Consider the following 18,608-nt stretch of genomic DNA (forward strand, 5'->3'; position numbering starts at 1 on the left):
AAAAATAAATAAATGTCTTCTGCTCAAGAGAAATTTGTTCTGTGCTCTAAAGTGATGAGTAAAATTTGTGAAAACGTAGAGGTATAGTTTAGCTAAAGCCTTAAGCTACAATCCTAAATGAATTCACATGGGGGTATCTAACCATGGGGCATGCATAGGACTGCATTATTTTTCTCATAGTTCTTATAACTTATTCTGATTGGCATAGTTCATGAAGTGAAAAAATAAAGGCTTTTACTGTGTGCATATTTTGGATGGTATTTTCCCCTAAGCAATCAACTATGCAACAAACACAGGAAAGGGACTCTCCACACCAACGCAGTTGGTGGGGAGAGCGATTTGCCCCACCCCCTGAAGGGAGAGTTTAGGAGGTTCCTTTAGAACCTCCTGGAAGAGGGGCGGGGGCTGGCTTATCACGTGAGCCAGCCCCTTACCTTCAGTCTTGTCAGACTTTTCGCCCGCCACTCCCGCCCATTGACAGTATAATTTGGGTTGCCCGTTGGAGCCGGGTAGGAATTTTTTGCCTCTCATGTTCTGGGGGGTTTTTTCGCCTACCCTATACTGTTATTAGGGGCTAGATGGAGTGGTTTGGTTTAACTAGGCCAGCATAAATAGTTCAGGAAACACTGACATGGAGGTATACACATGGCACCCATTACGGGTGGGGGGCACTGTACAACAAACACTCACCTAGAAGTCATCAAATGGGTGAGGGGACATCAATTGGCCCAGTAAAGAGAGAAGCTGATATCAATAAGCGGACACAGGCTTCTCCAGACTTTTACCTTCAGGTTGCCCGGTTGGGGATCCAGGGCACACTGACATCACACACTCAGTAGCTGGGGACGATGCCTCAGCTTGCCACCAAGTTCCTTGACACTTAGTTTAGTTCAGGTAAAGTTAAATAGGTAACATTCAATAAAGTTGCCCAATTTGATTCCATACTTTTGTTGTCTGTCTCATTATTTCAGGGGTTAAGGGGCAAATAAATACACACATTGAGATTTTGCACTCTGTTTCTTTTTTTAAAATAATAATAATAAAATAGAAGTAATCAGAAAAACAAATTGCCATGCACATCATCAAATAAACCTGATGACACTGAAAGCATTCCTCTGAACATTAAAGGAAAAAGAACTCAAAGAAACTCTTTAACATCTGATTCTATCATACTGCTATCAGGAACCCTTTGAAGGAAAAGTAACAGGACTACAGGCTCTATTCAGCCTGTTAAGCATCTCAAATCCTCTGTATTTCAGTGGGTACTCACAGTCAAATCCTATCCATATCTTCTCAGTAGTAAGTCCAATTTATTTCAATGAAATTTTGATGGTCTATAGCAGTGGTTTCCAATAGGGCTGGGCGGTTTTGTTTTGTAATTTCGTAATTCGTTAAGAATTCGTTATTTTTTTTGTTACGAAGCGATAACGAACCATTCAGGAGCATCTAAAAAACGAAACGAATTTTTCAATTCGTTTCGTAATTGCTTTGTATTCGTTTTGTGTTCGTTTCGAAATCGTTTCATTATTATTTCCGCATGTCTGGAGCAAGTTTTATAGCTGTTGTTTGTGTAATCAGTGAAAAAAAATTATAAATATCACACCAACAGTCAACAACAGAGGGAGAGGGAAGCTTCAGAAGTTCCCCCTGTCCCATATGGAGGTTTTTTAGTGTATTGCGCGGTCGCGTCCGTCATTAACAAATCGATTCGTATTCGTTTCGTATTTGTTTCTTATTCGTTTCGTAATTTTATGAAATTTCGTAAATATCGAACTTTTTTAAAGAAAAAATTCGGAATTCTTTTAAATATCGAAACGCAAAAAACCCCAAAAAACGAATCGAGTTTAGAAACAAATTTTTCCGTGGTTGCCCAGCCCTAGTTTCCAACCTTTGGTCCTCCAGGTGTTTGGACTTCAGCTCTGACAGTTGTCAACAGCTGGTAAGATGGCTGTGATTTCAAAACACCTGGAGTCCAAAACACCTGGAGGACCAAAGGTTGAGAACTACTGGTCTACAGCAGATCCTTCACAACCTGTGACCATCCAGGTGTTTATGCCTCCAGCTTCCAGAATCTCTAGCCAGATTTTTCAGAGACTAAGAATTTTAGGATCTGAAGTCTAAAACACCTGGAGGGCTGAAGGTCATGGCAGGCCTGGTCTACATCTTTAATCTCCCAAAGAAATTGATAGTATTTGAGATTGCAGTCAATACAAACTTACCCAGGAGGAAGTCCCACTAAAGAAATATGTTAGCAGGTTTTCTTCATAGAGTTTGGTGTTCAAGATGATTTATTGAAATACCACAAAGTGAATCTTTTTCAAGGTTGAGTGAGTAATTTGTTTGACTCACATTTTCAAGAGGGATTGACCAATTGGCATGTCTCAGAACTGAAAGTAATTTGTAAAAATAAATTTCACAGGATCTTGCATTTTTGAAAAAATCTGAAAAACCCACTTGACTTTTTACATTTACGCAAAGGACAGTAATTTAATACACAACTGTATATAATGAGGTTTTCCACATTTTGGTACCTGGGTTGATGGTAGTCATGGAGCCACACCATGAATAACAATGGATAACAAGGGCCCACTGTATTTTGCAAGCTCCCCTGCCAAAAAAAAAAAAAAAAGCTATTTGAAAGCTAGCATAAATTTTATATAATTTCACAAACATGCTGCAGAGAAACTATCCAGAAAAGTACATATTTATATCTATATTTTTGTGTCCCTTCTTGGCAGTCCCTGTTCTACATTCTTTACTACACTACAACAGGGGCAGGTGTCTACACTGTGTACTATTTTTTACAGTGCCAATTTCACTCGTTATCTTGGATATATTTGGGTCTACTGCACTGCATGTTATGGCTAAATTTGGACTTCCAGGGAATTTACTGTATCGCAGTGCACATGGGCAGCATAAGCCTTATGTTTATTGTGTTTTTAATTCACCTAGAAGCAAGACTACACAGCTAATGAAGATAAAGCCTGAGTTGCCCAGGGTAACCCAAAGTTTGAAACTCTGGGATTCAAACTCTAGCCTCTAGTCTACAGCCTTGCTTTCCGAAGTGGAGTATGGACCTCACAGGGGAAAGAGGATTTGATTTCTTTTTACATTTCTTATGGTTCCAGTCAACATATACACAATATATCAATATATGGTGTGACACACATTTTAAAAATTGAAATCAGAATGTACATGTCAATCATCTGATGACAATGGAGAGGAGGAAAGTCCACTAATAAAGAGGACTGATAAGAGCATACAGTCAACTAGAGAGTGTATGAGTTCATAAAAGTAAGGCAACCTTCATTCCAAGCACCCCTACTCCCTTCAGTGTTTTTTTAACATTACAAAATATATAAAATATATACAAAAAACCTTTTATTCTGCATATGAATGTACCAGGAAATCTGAAAAAAAATCCAAAGCACAACAATTATTACTTTCATAAATAAATAATACAAAATGTACACAATGTTTTTGCTATCCCCCCCCCCCCCCACACACACACACACAATTTTCTTTGCAGGAAGGGACTCTCCACACCAACACAGTTGGTGGGGAGAGCGATTTGCCCCACCCCCTGAAGGGAGAGAATCGGAGGTTCCTTTAGAACCTCCTGGAAGAGGGGCGGGGGCTGGCTAGTCACGTGAGCCAGCCTCCTTACCTCAGTCTTGCTAGACGTTTCAGGCAGGAAGACGTGTTCTACGTTGCTCCAGGTCGGTCTGGAGCGCTCCGGGAATAAGGACACCCTCTCTCCGTCTCCTCAGGAGTAGAGGGGTTGGAGCGGCGGCGGAGGCTGGTGCTCGGGCTGGCTCCGGTCCGGGGCTGTGGGCTTCGCCGGATTTCGGGGATGGTGGGCCTTTGAGCTCCCTTTCCCCTCGGTGGCGGAGCGGCGCCTCTGGGGAGTACAAGCCTCGGCCGCATTTTTTGGCGGCGCATCACTGTTGTGTAGTCCGCGGCTCTAAAAGGAGCAGCCCGCGGCCTACCTGTGAGGCGATACATTTTGGGGGTTTTATTCGGCCGCCCTTTGCGGGCCTGCGGCGGGGGCCGTTTCTTTCTGTTTTTCGCGGGTCGCCGCCATTTTGGCGCATCCGCAATTTCGCCTGTTTGGGAGGCGAGTGGCGGGAACGGCCGCCATTTTGCATAAAAGATGACGCATTTAGCGTCAATCGGCGGCAATGGCCGCCATTTAAAGTGTTTTCGCGGGTCGCCACCATTTTGGGGCGGGTCCGCGATTTTCGCCGAATTTATGGCGATTGGCGGCAACGGCCGCCATTTTTTGGAAGGAATGACGCAGTTAGCGTCCAGTGGTGGCAAGGGCCGCCATTTTAATAGCGCAGCAACCCGCTAAATTCGGGGACAAGGCCATGGCCTGTCGTAGCTGGGGACTATTGAAGCCTCTTAGTGGGATAGCTATTTGTGGTGGGGTTGTGAATTAAGGACACATGGGTTTCATGTTATTACCTTGTACTTCTGTGACCCATGGGTCTTTTTCCAACTCTTTAATTATATGAGTGGCACGGAATTTAGGAGTGGCATTGGGGGCTTCTTACAACTCTAGGCAGTGGGCAAACTCCACCCTCCCCCTGGGTTTTTTTCCTACTCTTTGATTCTATTATTAGCTCTGGGAGGCTCTTCCAGCCATTGGATTATGAATGGCACATGGGGTTTCTTCCAGCTCTTTGATGCTATGTTTCTAGGGGGACATTAGGAAAAACTCACACCCCTCGGGGGTTTTTTCCAACTCTTTGATTCTATGATTAGCACTTGGGGTTTCAGCAACTCTTTAATTTATGGTTCTATGGGGGGCAATAAACATGACCCACAGCCCCTCTCCCCTGTTTGCTGAATGACTATAGGGCTAAATTAGATTCACTGTTTATAAAAAGAAAGTGTGTGGGCTATAGTTAGTCATCAGCATGGCCATATATTATGCGACAGGTATTGTCCACCTCCGTAAATGGGATGTTTTGTGCATACACGCGTGGAAGGGGCTTTTCGTATAGAGGCAGCGTTATTCGAATATGCGTGGTTTTTTCCAACTCTTTGATTCTATGATGTTTGGGGGCCTTGGCCCATCCTCCCTCTTAGTAATAGTGATTGTATGGATGTTCTTACCTCCTTTGGAGAAGGGATGGTAGGGCGTTCTGGCCTCATAAGAGGATAGTATGCTCATGAGTTTTTGTCTTCCACCCCTTTGTTTCTTAGGATGCCTTCAAAGAAAAACAAGGGGGGCCCTAAAGGGAAGGGTCCCGCAGCGAAGACGGGTCACAAGCACCCTTTTCGCCAGGACGGGTCATCGTCGGATGAAGATGGAGTGTCTATGGAAGATCTGGAGGCCCTTCTTCAGCGTGTTAACCAAGTCGAAAAGGATAGGGGGGTTGGGATTGGTGGGGCTGGTTCACGCCCCACTCGCCGGGCAAGCAAGAAGCAATTGTTTAAATCCTTGTTGTCCCGGGTTTCTATTTTAGAGTCGGCCTTGACCGCGGGGGCTGAAAAGGCGGTTCGGCTTCCTGACCAACCGGCGGCTTGGGGGGCTGCGGAGGGCTCTTCTTCGGTGTCTTCGGCTGTGCAGACCATCACCAGCCCCGAAGCATGTCCATCTGTGCAGTCTTCGTCCGTGTCCATGGCGGCTGCTGTGGCCGGACCCAGTCAGCCCGTGGCATTGGCCTCCACGTCCAGTGCCGTGGCCGGGTCCACTCAGTCAGTGGGGTCGACTGCTGCTTCCACTGATGTAGCAGGGCACGAGCAGTTGGTGACGGCTGTCCCAGCAGGTACTTCCACCACACTCACATCAGCAAGTACTTCCACCTCACTCACATGGCCCTGGGACCAGGGGCGGGCTCAACCTGTGGTGGGGGTTCAGTCACATGCGGAAGTTGGGATTCAGTCTGGTAGTGGGTCAGAACCCAGTATAGGGGATAATAGGGATGATTCCACCACTCAATCGGCCAAACCAGCTATTGTCACCTTGGAATCGGCCCGATCTGGGGAAGCTAACAAATTTTGGGGCACAGCAAAATGGCCACCGCAGGCGACTCCTACTGTCAGTCTTTCAGGTTTAGGTTCCCATTTGGCAACCAAAACTATGGAGAAGATATTGAGAAATGAATATATCGATATATTTTCTCTATACTTTAGGGATCTGGATAAGAAGGAGAAGGATGAGTTAGATGAGGACAGTAAGGAGAAAATTAAGAAACGCAAGGTTGAGCAGAATTGGGAGAACTGGCTCCCTTGTTTCACGATGTACGCAAATCTGCTTTCTGATGCTGCCCCGGAAAGGGCTACAGCTTTGTGGCAGTATCAGAATATTATTAACAAGGCTTATGTTAGCGGCCCTCCTAACGCTTGTCTAGAGTATGATAGGCGTTTTAGAGCTGAAGCGGCTTGCCACCCAGACAAACGTTGGGACTTGATCGATGACCAAATTTGGATTGAAGTTATGAATCCATCTAGGGCTTCCTCTGCCTTGAAGGCGGACAGTGGGCACACTATTCAGAACACAGCGGGACAGCCCTCTTGGCAGGGGGCTCCCCAGCTGCAGTCTCAGCGCCAAAAGCCTTTATGCTGGGAATTTGTGGCTCAGGGAGCCTGTTCATGGAAGGACTGTCGATATGCGCACTCGTGCTCTATTTGTTATGGGACCCACCCGTCCCGAAATTGCCCCAAGGGGAGAGCCGCGAGAGGTAATACTAGGGACACCCAATTTGTTAAGAAACCTTCAGGACAGGCCGCAGTTTCACAAGGGCCCCAGCCCAATTAAGTTAAATCAGTTGAAGGTTTGGCTGGATCAGTACCCAGGTAGGGGGGCAGCTAAGTACCTATGGGAAGGTTTTTTCAGAGGGTTTTCATATTCCTGTGTTGGGTCCCCGGTTTCCCACATTATCCCCTAATTTGAGATCCATTATAGGGATGGAAGGGTTTCGTAGGGCGTTCCAGGTCGGGTAATTGCAGGAAGTTACTGTTATACCTGGCAACAGCAACGCCCGCTGAGATACATCTCTTTTCGACAGGGCGAGTGACTCACTTATCCTAAGAGCAGCGAAAAAGGCCGTCAAGGCCGCCACATAAAATAACCGCTGCTCATACTCGGACCGACACACTTTGGGCCATGTTTCCTTCAATCCCTTCAAAATTGTGGGTGACAGGGGTTCCCTCTTATCCTGCGATGGACCTCGATGACGGGTCCAACCCACAATAATTTTATGTAGGCAGAAATCGTTCGTGGGGGTCTAAAAGGCCCTGCGCTTTGGACCAGTAGGCCAACGCCGACAGCTGGGACTTAATAGTGTGCGGCGCTAGGCCCCTTCGGGGTGAGTACACACAGAATTGCGCTAAATACCCATAAGGAATCGGTACTGTGGATGGTAACTTGTCAAACTGCCTAAACTCGTGAAACTCCCTATCACACCAAAATGAACGGTCGAATTGGCAAAGGCCTCAACCAATAATTTAACTGCAACTAGTATAGGAAAAATTCCAAAAATGTTAAGTTTGATGTGATCCCCTGCGCGTGCCGGCTGCGGTTGCATTAGCTAGATGCAGTGACCCCGAGCTATGCCCAGTTGCGGCAATGGCACATTTCATACAGGTTAGGGTTAAGTCGGGGGATATTTGTTTTGCCTTCAGGATTCCACCCCCTCGCAAAATATCAGTTTGGGCCATCACAGATAGGGCGCTGAAGATGCTGGGGTTATGGTTCCCATAAATTTGGCACTCATTCTTTTCGTATAGGGGCGGCATCTTTGGCAGCTCTCTTGGGTTATAATGATGTGGCCATTAAATCAATTGGCAGGGGGAAATGGGACGCTTAAAGGCGATATGTTCGCCTGGCGCTTGTCTGTTTGTTGTTTATTTTGCAGAGACTGCCAGACTGGTGCATAGATGGAGAATCCTTGTTTGTGGGCATAGTTATGTCCACTGGGTGGAGAGATATGCCAGGAACTCATCCTTTGGCCAGCATCTGGGTTGCGCTTCCACTGCATTGGTCGAGTGGAAGGGTGTTCGGGGCCTTCGTTGGGCCGATGCTCCATATCGGAGGTAACGATCTGGGCCTGCTTAACGGCAGGGCCCTGTATTGACAAGCCCATGCTGACATTTTTAAGATCTGGCAGCCATGGTCCCGGGTTCACATCGCTTGGTCGGCCATCATTCCACGCCTTCGGTGGCCAGGAGGCGGTGACGTCAGGAAGCTCGAGAAGGCCAGAAAGCGGGTGAACCGGGCCATGCGCACGGCTTTGGCATGGGGCAGGGGATCTTACATATACCATAGAGATATCACGCACGACAAAACACAGTTTTACCGTTACGATGGGGTACAACTAACAGATTTGGGTAACACACGATTTTTTGGCTGATTTGCAGTTAGGCATTCAGGAAGTTTTAAGGGGCTTGGGGGGGGGGGGATGGGGGCGAAATAGACATTTGCCCCCAATCTGTGGCATAAATAGATCAGGAAAACACAGGCATGGAGGTATACGCAAGGCACCCCTTAAGGGTGGGGGTCACTATACAACAAACTCTCACCTAGAAGTCACCAAATGGGTGAGGGGACATCAATTGGCACAGTAAGGAGATAAGCTGATATCAATAATCGGACACAGGCTTCTCCAGACTTTTACCTTCAGGTTGCCTGGTTGGGGATCCAGGGCACACAAATTTTACACACTAAGTAGCCGAGGACGCTGCCTCGGTTAGCCACCAAGTTCCTTGACACTTAGTTTAGTTCAGGAAAAGTTAAATAGGTAACATTCAATAAACGTTGCCCAATTTGAATCCATACCTTTGTTGTCTGTCTCGTTATTTCAGGGGTTAAGGGGCAAACAGCATTACCTGGAAAAGTATGGGGTAAGGAAGACAAAGATACTTTGGTGTAGAAAATGCTATATATAAAGTTTGCACAGAACAAATTTGCAACTTCACAATTTTCTGGCAGAAAAAAATCAAGGCAGAAATAATAATTTTGACACAGAAAGTAGTGCATGTTTGCATGTGTATTTTGTGCAGAATGCATTTTAAACTCAAAAACAGTCTCTGAAAATTGCAGAGATTTAAAATATTACCTCAGTTTAGAAATGCATTTGCTCAAGTTACTCACCATTTTTGAGAACAAAAGGGGTACATAATTGCATCACTACAAATGTATAATTCTGAGTGCTAAACCTACTCTGAGATTGAAATTGGTATTTTGGATAGTTTCTTTAAAACTTCAACAAAAAGCCAAAACTATTTTCACATGAAAGCCGCCTGATACCATAAACTGTACTATTTCACTTTCTAGACATGTCCATTGCCTTTTACATGTGCCTTGCATAGCAACCAGCATATAAAAATTCCTGATGGCAGCCAAAAGAGTTAGTGCTGGCTTCCACCCACACAAGCACCTTCCTTCCTTAGGGAGAAACATTTCCAGAAAGAAGTGGGAAGAGATCATTGTCTCATTCGCATACTACTTAGAAAGAGCTGTCATTGCATCTTTCCAGAGAAGAATGCACACCCGACTTTGAATTATGTTAACATCTCATTTTCAGCCATCTGAGCAGGAAGTCTAGGTGCTGTAGATTAATCTTCAAGTCTTCAATAGAGCATGTGCTTTGGCCCATTTATTTAACAGATGCCATCACCTCTTGCTGAAGCAAGCAAAATGAGCTGATTTATTAAATGTCAGAAACACAAACTATTCAGCAAAATACCAAAGACCACAAAGACAGCAGAGCCTCTATAAATACTTTAAAGTGCAATATGAATCAAGGAAATTTTGACTGATGTTCTTTATATAAAAACATTTTAAAATCTGGAAAGTTGTTGCCTTATTGGGAAGAAAACTTATTTGTCAACAGGGGTAAACAACAACAGAATAAATTATTTGTTTTGGGGTGTAGAGATGCCAAAATGGGAATTCAAGAGTCCTCTAATAAACTTAGTAATTGTGAAGAAGAGGAAATTTCAGGAGACTTTGCTTGTTACTTCGTTGTTTAACAAACAACCCATGCTGAAACTTCCTCCTATATTCAAAGTGCAAGAGCCCTCTCCAGTTTTCAATCTGGCAACTCTGTTTACTGTTGTTATGTTGTTAATATGACTGAAATTTCCCAGAGTCAATGAAAGACTGAAACTCAGAGGCAGAACAATTAAACTGCATACCAAATGCACACCTTCTCAAGTTTCAATCCGAAACACTTTCAGCTGGCCAGATTGTTAGATGCTAATCTGTCAAAGATGCTGTGATTACACTCTGTCTTCTGCCCCAATGGGACATTGTAGCTTTGTTATTTGTTTATTATATTGCCCCCAAGTTTGTTATTACACCTGTTTATATTTCCCTTCCATGGGTCTTTCAGAAACACTGATCAGGTGCTACAGCATGTTAGCACATTTGTGAGGCCATATTTATTTAAAGAGAAGATTGGGCAAAATTGCTCCTGCCAGTGGATGAAATTAAGTTTAGATGAGAAATTGTACTCTCCAGAGATTTCAGGGAGGGTGGGATTTGGAATTAGGTAGGAAAGACTTCCAATATGTTCAGGTTGTGTATCAATGTATGTGAAACCAGGCATGATGTAGTAACTGAAACTAAATGACTCAAGACCCCTTTACATTACCTAATGGGGTCACAATGAGTGAGATCCTACATCAAGCAAGCAAACATCATTTTCCACAGTTTTCTGTCCTCTGTCATCCCTAACAGCTATCTTGACAATTTTGCATGGATCAGAAAAAAATGCCCCATCCAAAAAGAAACATATGCATGTCTAAGTCACACTTATGCATGTATATATCACTGACAGAATGCTTGCCCTTAGATTCCATTTTAATTGACTCTATGCTATACAGTCCTGAGAATTGTAGTTTGGTAAGCCACTAGAACTATTTGGCTGAGAACATCAAAACCACTGTCTGAGAATACTAACTACCAGACTAAACTGAAAATACCAGCAAGCCATTGAATGTCATGACAATCAAAGTGGGAGCATAGTCCAGTAATTGCAAACCTAACTCCCTACCTCCCCCCTTCACTGGTAAATTGGATGGAAGGGAAATGTTAACATTGCAAAATCTAATTTAGGCCCTACTGTTAGGCTACTTTGTGTGCTACACTACAGATAAAGTTAATCACTAATTTTCTTCTATATTGAAGCAGCAAGTAACATTAACAATTTTCTTCCTGTTGTGAGAAAGACTTTGAAAACCCCTTCCAAGAATTTCAAAATATAATTGCAATTCCATAAAATTTGCACATGGTTGTTTTTCACAGGAATCATTTTCTCTGCAGAAAACAGCATTCTCTTCACAAGAAATATTTCTCCATTAAAATATGGGGTTTGCATCAGAAAAAAGTGTTTCCTGCATAAATCTGTGCTAATCTACCATGCACAAAATTGTCTGTGCAGCAAGCAGATTTTTTTTGTCACAAAATAATGTTTGCTCAGTTATTAAGGTGTATCCCACACATAAAATGCTGTTATCAGTGCAAAAGAACCATACACAAAAGAACCATACACAAAATAAATAATAAATTGCTAACATTATCATTTGTCCAGAATTCACCATCACAGAGACTCAAAAACATGCTTGTTCCTTTTTCAAACATTTTGAATATTCTAAACTATATTAGAAGGATATTTCAGGGCTCGAGTGAGAACCCCTTTTCTCTGTGTATAGTTGTCCTCAGTGCTGAATTCCTGGAACTGCCAATGAGATCATTTTCCTGGTCCATCAAGTATTTCCAGGTTCTTCTTCATCTTTTCTAGGATAGAACAAAATAACATTTCCTGAATGCTCTGGCCTAGATATTTGCTAAACCTTTTTTTTTTTTTGCTGACCATGTACTTCTTTGTTGTCCACTGAATCTTGGCTTGGTTCTTCACTGGTGGCTATCTGCCCCTTCTACTGCTGCCTTGTTCCTTGGCTCTGACTTGTCCATGGCCTAGCCCAATATATACAAACTAACTTTCTTTCCAGCTGGAAGAATAAAACATCAACAGCACTGCTATCTTTTTTGCTATATATTTGTACCTGCTGTTTTTGGTGAGATAAATCACAAAACACAACAGTATCTGTTGGCACACTCTGTACCTTATGTTAGGTCATGTCTCTGATTATGGCTGTACTTTAGCACTTTACTGCATTTTTACACTATATATGCACAGACATTATATGAGAATGGAGCTCCAAACTGAAAATATACCTCGGATGTACCCAAGACATGGGGCCAGCTGAGATCTTTAATTGGTTCTGTTCAAATTAAATCTGTTGAAAGCCTTCTCAATTTCAAAAACAGTTTGCCATGTGGAACAGAATGTTAAGTTACTATTTAAAAAGCACAAATAACAAGACCTGTTGAATCTGAAACAACTAAAGATAAAGAATGATCCTGTGGGTTGAGAAATGTAATATGTGAACCATCTGGTATGCTAATTATGTTGTTTTAACACATTCTCAAGAAGCCCCAATAAGAACTAAGCAGTTTTAAAAAGGAAAGGAGAAAAGAAAAGGAAAAGATAATATTTTTGTTTTTATTTGGTACATTTAATGTTTGTTGTTACATCTATTCATTGTAATAGAGATAGAAGATTAGTTTACATTTGAATATTTATAGTATTTGTCCTTCCTCAAGATACTGCAGCACTTTTCTGAATGGACTTTATCACACAAGGCATGCACGCTGGCCTTGGAACTGGACCATCACCTTTAATATATGCAGCCATTGCTATTCCCAGTTGGACCCATGATAATTCAGTCCCTAGCAATTACTCCCAATCCCACAATGCCCCCATTGCCTACTTTGCACAACGTGTCCATTCTACTTATGTACTTGCCTAAGGGGTATTCAGCTGTGTCCCAGTTACTGAATCATTATTTTTATACCTTGTGATAATGGTGCTGGATACTTTCAGAAATGTTCACTCTGTCCTTAGTGAGACAAATAAATTCTATTTTAAATATTCATGCATGTATTTTGACAGGGGGCATTGCACAAAATATGACCATTTTGGCTATACAAGAAATACTGTTCCAGAAAAAAAAATCTCACATTTTTTCAACTATTCCCATTAGTTGGGATGAAGAGGAACATGCATATTTTATTTTTCAAAATAACCCACTTTTTATTTCTTGGGAAAAAAAGAGTATTTTATTTCAAGAAACCCATGTAAAGAATGCAACATCAAAACTATTTGGACAATTGGAAATATCAATTGCATTTTATATTATAATGAACATAAACAGTTTTATTTATTACTGTTTTATGATTAACTATTAAAAATCAGGTGTTGAAGAAATGTATACCACATGTGTACATTTAAAAGCAAAAGTTTGTGTGAGGTATTTAATGAAGCAAAAGATGTAGAAGCGGGATCACATTATGCTTAGGAGTCTGAGAAAACAAGATATTTCTTATTTGTATGTATAATACCTAATAAAGACATAATTAATGTTTTTATGTTTGAAAATAATGAAAGGAGCATTTAATGCTGCATCAAATAGGAAAAAAATCTTTCACTTTGTTTATTTACAGGTGGTTGTGCTTTGTTTTTGATAAATATATGGTATTTTAAAATTCTACTATTATAAATTCATTATTTTCTTTACTTTTATATAAAGGTACTTTAGAAATGATATTTTTGTATGTTTCTCCAGCCCCAGTGATCACAACATTACATACAAGATTCTGCTTCTGATCTTTTCCTCAATTTATAAATTGTTGGTGGTCATCAACCCCAGTACATGCCAAAGAATTAGAAACTAGAACACTTAAAAAAAATAAAACAAAAGACAATCATGCCATAAGGTTTCAAACATAAGAATATTTCAAAATCAATTGCCCTTAAAGAATGTCATAGGAAGGATACCATGGTCAATGGTATCAAATGCTACTGAGTGGTTCAGGAGAGCTAATAGGAGCATTCTTACCATGTCCAATTCTCTACAGCTATCTATGTCCCATATCCAGGTCTGAAACCAGATTGAAATGGATCTAGATGATCCTTTTCATCTAGAAACCTTCCAAATCCAAGGGTTTCTGGATGAAAAGGATTATCTAGATCCATTTCAAGAATGCAGATAAACTATGATTAGAACTCAATGATCTAGTAGAATATATATATTCTACGTCCCAAACGTCCCAAATTCAGTCTGCAGAAATACAAACCTATTATAATACAATAAATGGACATTTTCAGTAGATATATGTTTAGAAATGTGCATCATAAGAAAGTATGTATTTAAAAGTGATTTTTCTGGCTGCATTCAAAATAGCAGGTTAGAGCAGAAATAGGATATAAAGGGCATGAAAGGTAAGCATGCATGAAATAGACTGATAATAAACTAATTTATCTGTCTGTAGTTTAAATAATGGCGAACCTTTAACTGGATTTCAGAATTTTCAAATTCAGAAGTTATAGAACTATATATTGTGAGTTATGTTGTTTCCATTCTTTTCAGTGGGGCTTTGTGAAGGGGAAAATTCTGAACAGATTGTGCCCTATGGGGTAATTTGCTTGTACGCTAATGAAGTCTATCCATGGGAGTTTCCCCAGCATATCTGTATGTTGAACATTCCTTATAAATATTGGAAGAAAAATACTGAAAATCTTTCAGCATTGGAAAAATGTCAACAAGCTTTTTTATTATGCAGCAGGAATGCAAATGAGCACAAAACGACTAGCTCCTCTATAGCGATAGGCATGTCTATTAAGTGGAATGTACGATTTTGAAAACTTCTGCTGAATAAACAATCCAGGTTAAAAGCACCTGTCTCTTCCAATCACCATTATAAATATGAATAAATTACAACCTACAGATCATTATATTGAACAAATACTCTATCTGCCACCTTACATTTCTTGCTGAAAACCTTTGAGATGCATAAATGCTGCATTAGATATGCTATTGCACTAGGTCCCTTGCAAAGGTTAGGTAAAGTTTATGTGTATTTTTACTGTTGAACTCCAGCATGTTAAGTGGCTGTGATTAATGAAGTGTTTAGATTAACTAAAACTCACTTTTGAATGTGTAGTGGATGTTTTGTATTTGGTGGGAAAATGAAGGCGCTGAATGTGGCAAGGCAGTAATCACAAAATAGCAAAGACTAAACTGAGGCAGCAGCAGTAACAGAAATATTCCTCAATTGTAATAAGTCTCTTTGGCCTCCAGGATTTCTATTAGTTATTCATAAGAAATTGCTTCATTTTTTCCCTTGATAGTAACCACTGGCATTTTGTGACTACAATATCATTGGGGGTGGTTCCAGCCAGCACCAAATTGTGTGCTTTAGTCAGGGGCAAAAAAAAAAAAAAAAAAAGAACCTGAGAAGAGGTCTGCACACAGATCTGTTGGTCCTGGGATTTCTGCCTTTATCATCCATACTTGCCGTTTTGTCCTGGGATTTTGGAGGTCCCAAGATGGGCACTGCGGGATATTCACCAGAAATCTCAGCTTTCTTTTTTTTTTTTTAAGAAACTTAAGATGTGAACATGTGATGATGTGAATCACTATGTACTTTCTGTTTCTGGGTTATATAAGCTGCAGGGTCATCAATGCAGACAGGTTTCATGATGTAATTATGGCATGAAACAACAGGGTGTTGTTCCTAGGTTAAACATGTCTGTTCCTGATTGTTCTTATTGTGAAAAGATGTACAGTGTTGACTGGGGGGTCTCAATTTTGTCCTGGCCAGAGAAAATGTGCCCTCCACATGTTTCATGAAGTTTCTAACAAAAAACCAAAGTTTTTGCATTCTACTAAATTTTCACCTTCTTTTTAGGAACTGATCAATAAGGAACAAACACCTAAAACCCCAGATAAAAAAATTCCATGTTTTCCAAGTGCAGAGATATACAGACACTTGAAGATGCAGATTTTCAGCTCAGACCTGGGATATTCCTGCACCTGAAAATCTTGTGGTTTTTGCTGTTTGTAGTGACTGCTTCTGTGTTTACAGGGAACAGCAATTGCCCTCCCCCCCCCCCCGCCGCCTCAGTTTGCTGTGGGACCTCCTGGGATAAACGTATTGTCTGGAAGGGTCCTGGGACACTGGTTATAGTATGAAGTAAACCTTTAGGCCCATCAACATATTCTGTTGAATCCAGGGCTCTCAAAAGCAACAATGCATCAGACTAGCCCTGGCAGTACTAGGCAAAAACTAGTCACTGGCCTTTCACCTTGCCTTTCTGGCGTGGGCTGGTCCATGAGGTCACAAAGAGTTGGAAGCGACTGAACGAATAAACAACAACAAAAGGCAAGGAAGCCATAAGGACAAAGCCTGCAAAAGAAGGTCAAAAATGACATTGCAACCACAAAGTTTCTTCTTTTGACGTCTATTCTAATCCCATCAAATGAATCCTAAAAGCTGCTATTTTGACAATGTTCAGTGATCTCCCCTTGAAGAACCTGTATTTCTCTGGAGTCAAATTTCCTTATGGTATAAAAGCATGTCAAATGAAGCCAATTTTATCTTACTCTGGAAAATCAAGGCAACATGTAGAAAACAGTTTATTATCTTATACACGGTCTTGATTTTCAAGAATAAGTTCAACTATTGTTAAGCAAGCTAAACATTCTCTACTAACACAATTTCTAGCATGAATGAATAGTAGTGAGACATTTAACTTTTGTTTCCATATCTGCTTGTTCTCTATACTTCCCCTCACCAGGCCATGGTGGAAAACCCACAGTGTATTGGCCACATGAATATATGTTTAGGGCCACTAAGGCCCCATCTACACTGCCATATAATTCAGTTTCTGAATCCAGATTATCTACTCATATAATCCAGTTCAAAGCAGATAATCTGGATCCAGAAACTGAATTCTAAGGCAATGTTGATCCAGCCTGAAAGGTTCAATTAAAAAAATATGGATATCCAGGCAGTATATGGACAATTTGCTACCTGAAACTGTCAATAAAGCTTGCAGTTGTGTGTGACAGTTTGGGTTGCCCCCTATCATGTGAATCCTTTTGCTACATTCTAGCCCAAAAGTGATGGCTAGAAGTGATGTGATGTTGCTTCTGGCAACTTGTAGTGGCCCATGGATGTATATAGTGTTGCAAATGGTCCCCTGCTCCCATGATGTTGCTTCCATAAAACTGCTATAAATTTAAACCATAGGCTACTTTTTAAAAGATGAACATCAACTGCAATAAGCACAGTGAAAACGATCACCAGGCTATACTGCAGAATCCTATATATTATTTCTGAAGTCAATATGACTTGCTTTCAGATTAAAAGGTCCTGAATTGCTTCTGAAAGTTGCTTGATTATGGATTAAATTTTATTTGCAGTTTGCCCTCCACATTTGCCAAGCTTAGGAGCACACAACTTCAATAGAACGGGGAAACCAAAATCGCTATTTGTTTTACCTGAAAGATCACTTATCTAGGAATTTCTGGACCTTCTAGCATGCACTCTGATCAACTTCTGATGGAAACTGAACAAAGAGTCACATTGGAGGACCAGAGATTCCTAGAGATGTGTTCAGTCTAAAAATCTCTGGGTACTCCAATGTGACTCTATGGTCCATTTCTTATAGAAGTGTCATTGCATGACCTAGAGATTTCTAGACAGAACATTTTAATCAAATATGTGAATAGTCAAATCTGCAAAAGACAGGCCTATAAGTGTAGAGGACAAATGGTCATGTTAATTTTTGATTAGCATGTTTAGAACTATGTATGCTACAAGACTGTGACCCTAGACATGCCTACCAAAAGAGTTATTTGCATAAGATCCAATAGGGACAATTTTACATGATTTTGCATTAAAATAAGCCATTGTACTTTTGCAATTTTAGATGAGTGAGATAAATAAATAAATAGATAGACAGAGAGACAGACAGATAAATTAAAAATAGAACTCCATTAGTCTGAACTCTATGACATAGTTTTAACACAAGATGTCACAAAGGTGAAGGCAGGCTGTGAAACAATGCAAAAGCTTTTCACCTCTGCAGACCTGCCTATAAATCTTGTTTCAGTTAGAAATGAAAACTAACATGTTGGTTCCTCCCAATACCCTGTAGAAAATACTTGTCCTTTTTTGTGAAAAGAGCATGACATCCAGGGCTATTTTCTTTTCCTTTCCTTTCTTTCCTTTAAGATATCTTCAGAGTGCAATGCTTTTCTGCAAAGGAAATTAATACGTCTCTTTGGATTCACAGATAAGATCTGAAGATCTTCAATATACATTTGAGTTGTGGTATTTTTTAAAAAAACTAAATTATGTTTGGTTTAGCCTCACTTTAATGCTGATATGCTGTTGTATTCAAGAAGAACCTAGTGCAATTAAAGAAGCATGGACATTGCCCCTCAGATAATGACTTTAAACTTGTCTGCTTTCAACCTTTTTAACAGGATAAGAAGTTTGGGGCGATCTCTATTCCACATTCCTCATAAGAAAGGTTGTTGAAGCATGAAAAAGGTTATCACAGTTTCAGGTGGATTGTAGGTGGCCTGCTTCATTTTGGTTACTTGGCAAAATCATTCCAGAGGTGTACAACCCTGTGTATGAAATATTCCAGTTATCTTTGCAAGCATAGTCTTGGAGTTTGTAAGGGTGAGGAAGGTGGTATCTAGCTTTACAGTTGAGAAGTGGTGATCAGCTCAGA

At 41.0% G+C, this 18,608-nt stretch overlaps 1 pseudogene; it reads left to right on the top strand.

The window, feature by feature from the left end:
* Positions 1-15,898, top strand: part of LOC137097125 (uncharacterized) — a 167,713-nt pseudogene extending 151,815 nt beyond the window's left edge.
* The last annotated feature ends 2,710 nt before the right edge of the window (positions 15,899-18,608 follow it).

The sequence above is a fragment of the Anolis sagrei genome, chromosome 5, assembly GCF_037176765.1.
Source record: "Anolis sagrei isolate rAnoSag1 chromosome 5, rAnoSag1.mat, whole genome shotgun sequence".
Lineage (NCBI taxonomy): Eukaryota > Metazoa > Chordata > Lepidosauria > Squamata > Dactyloidae > Anolis > Anolis sagrei.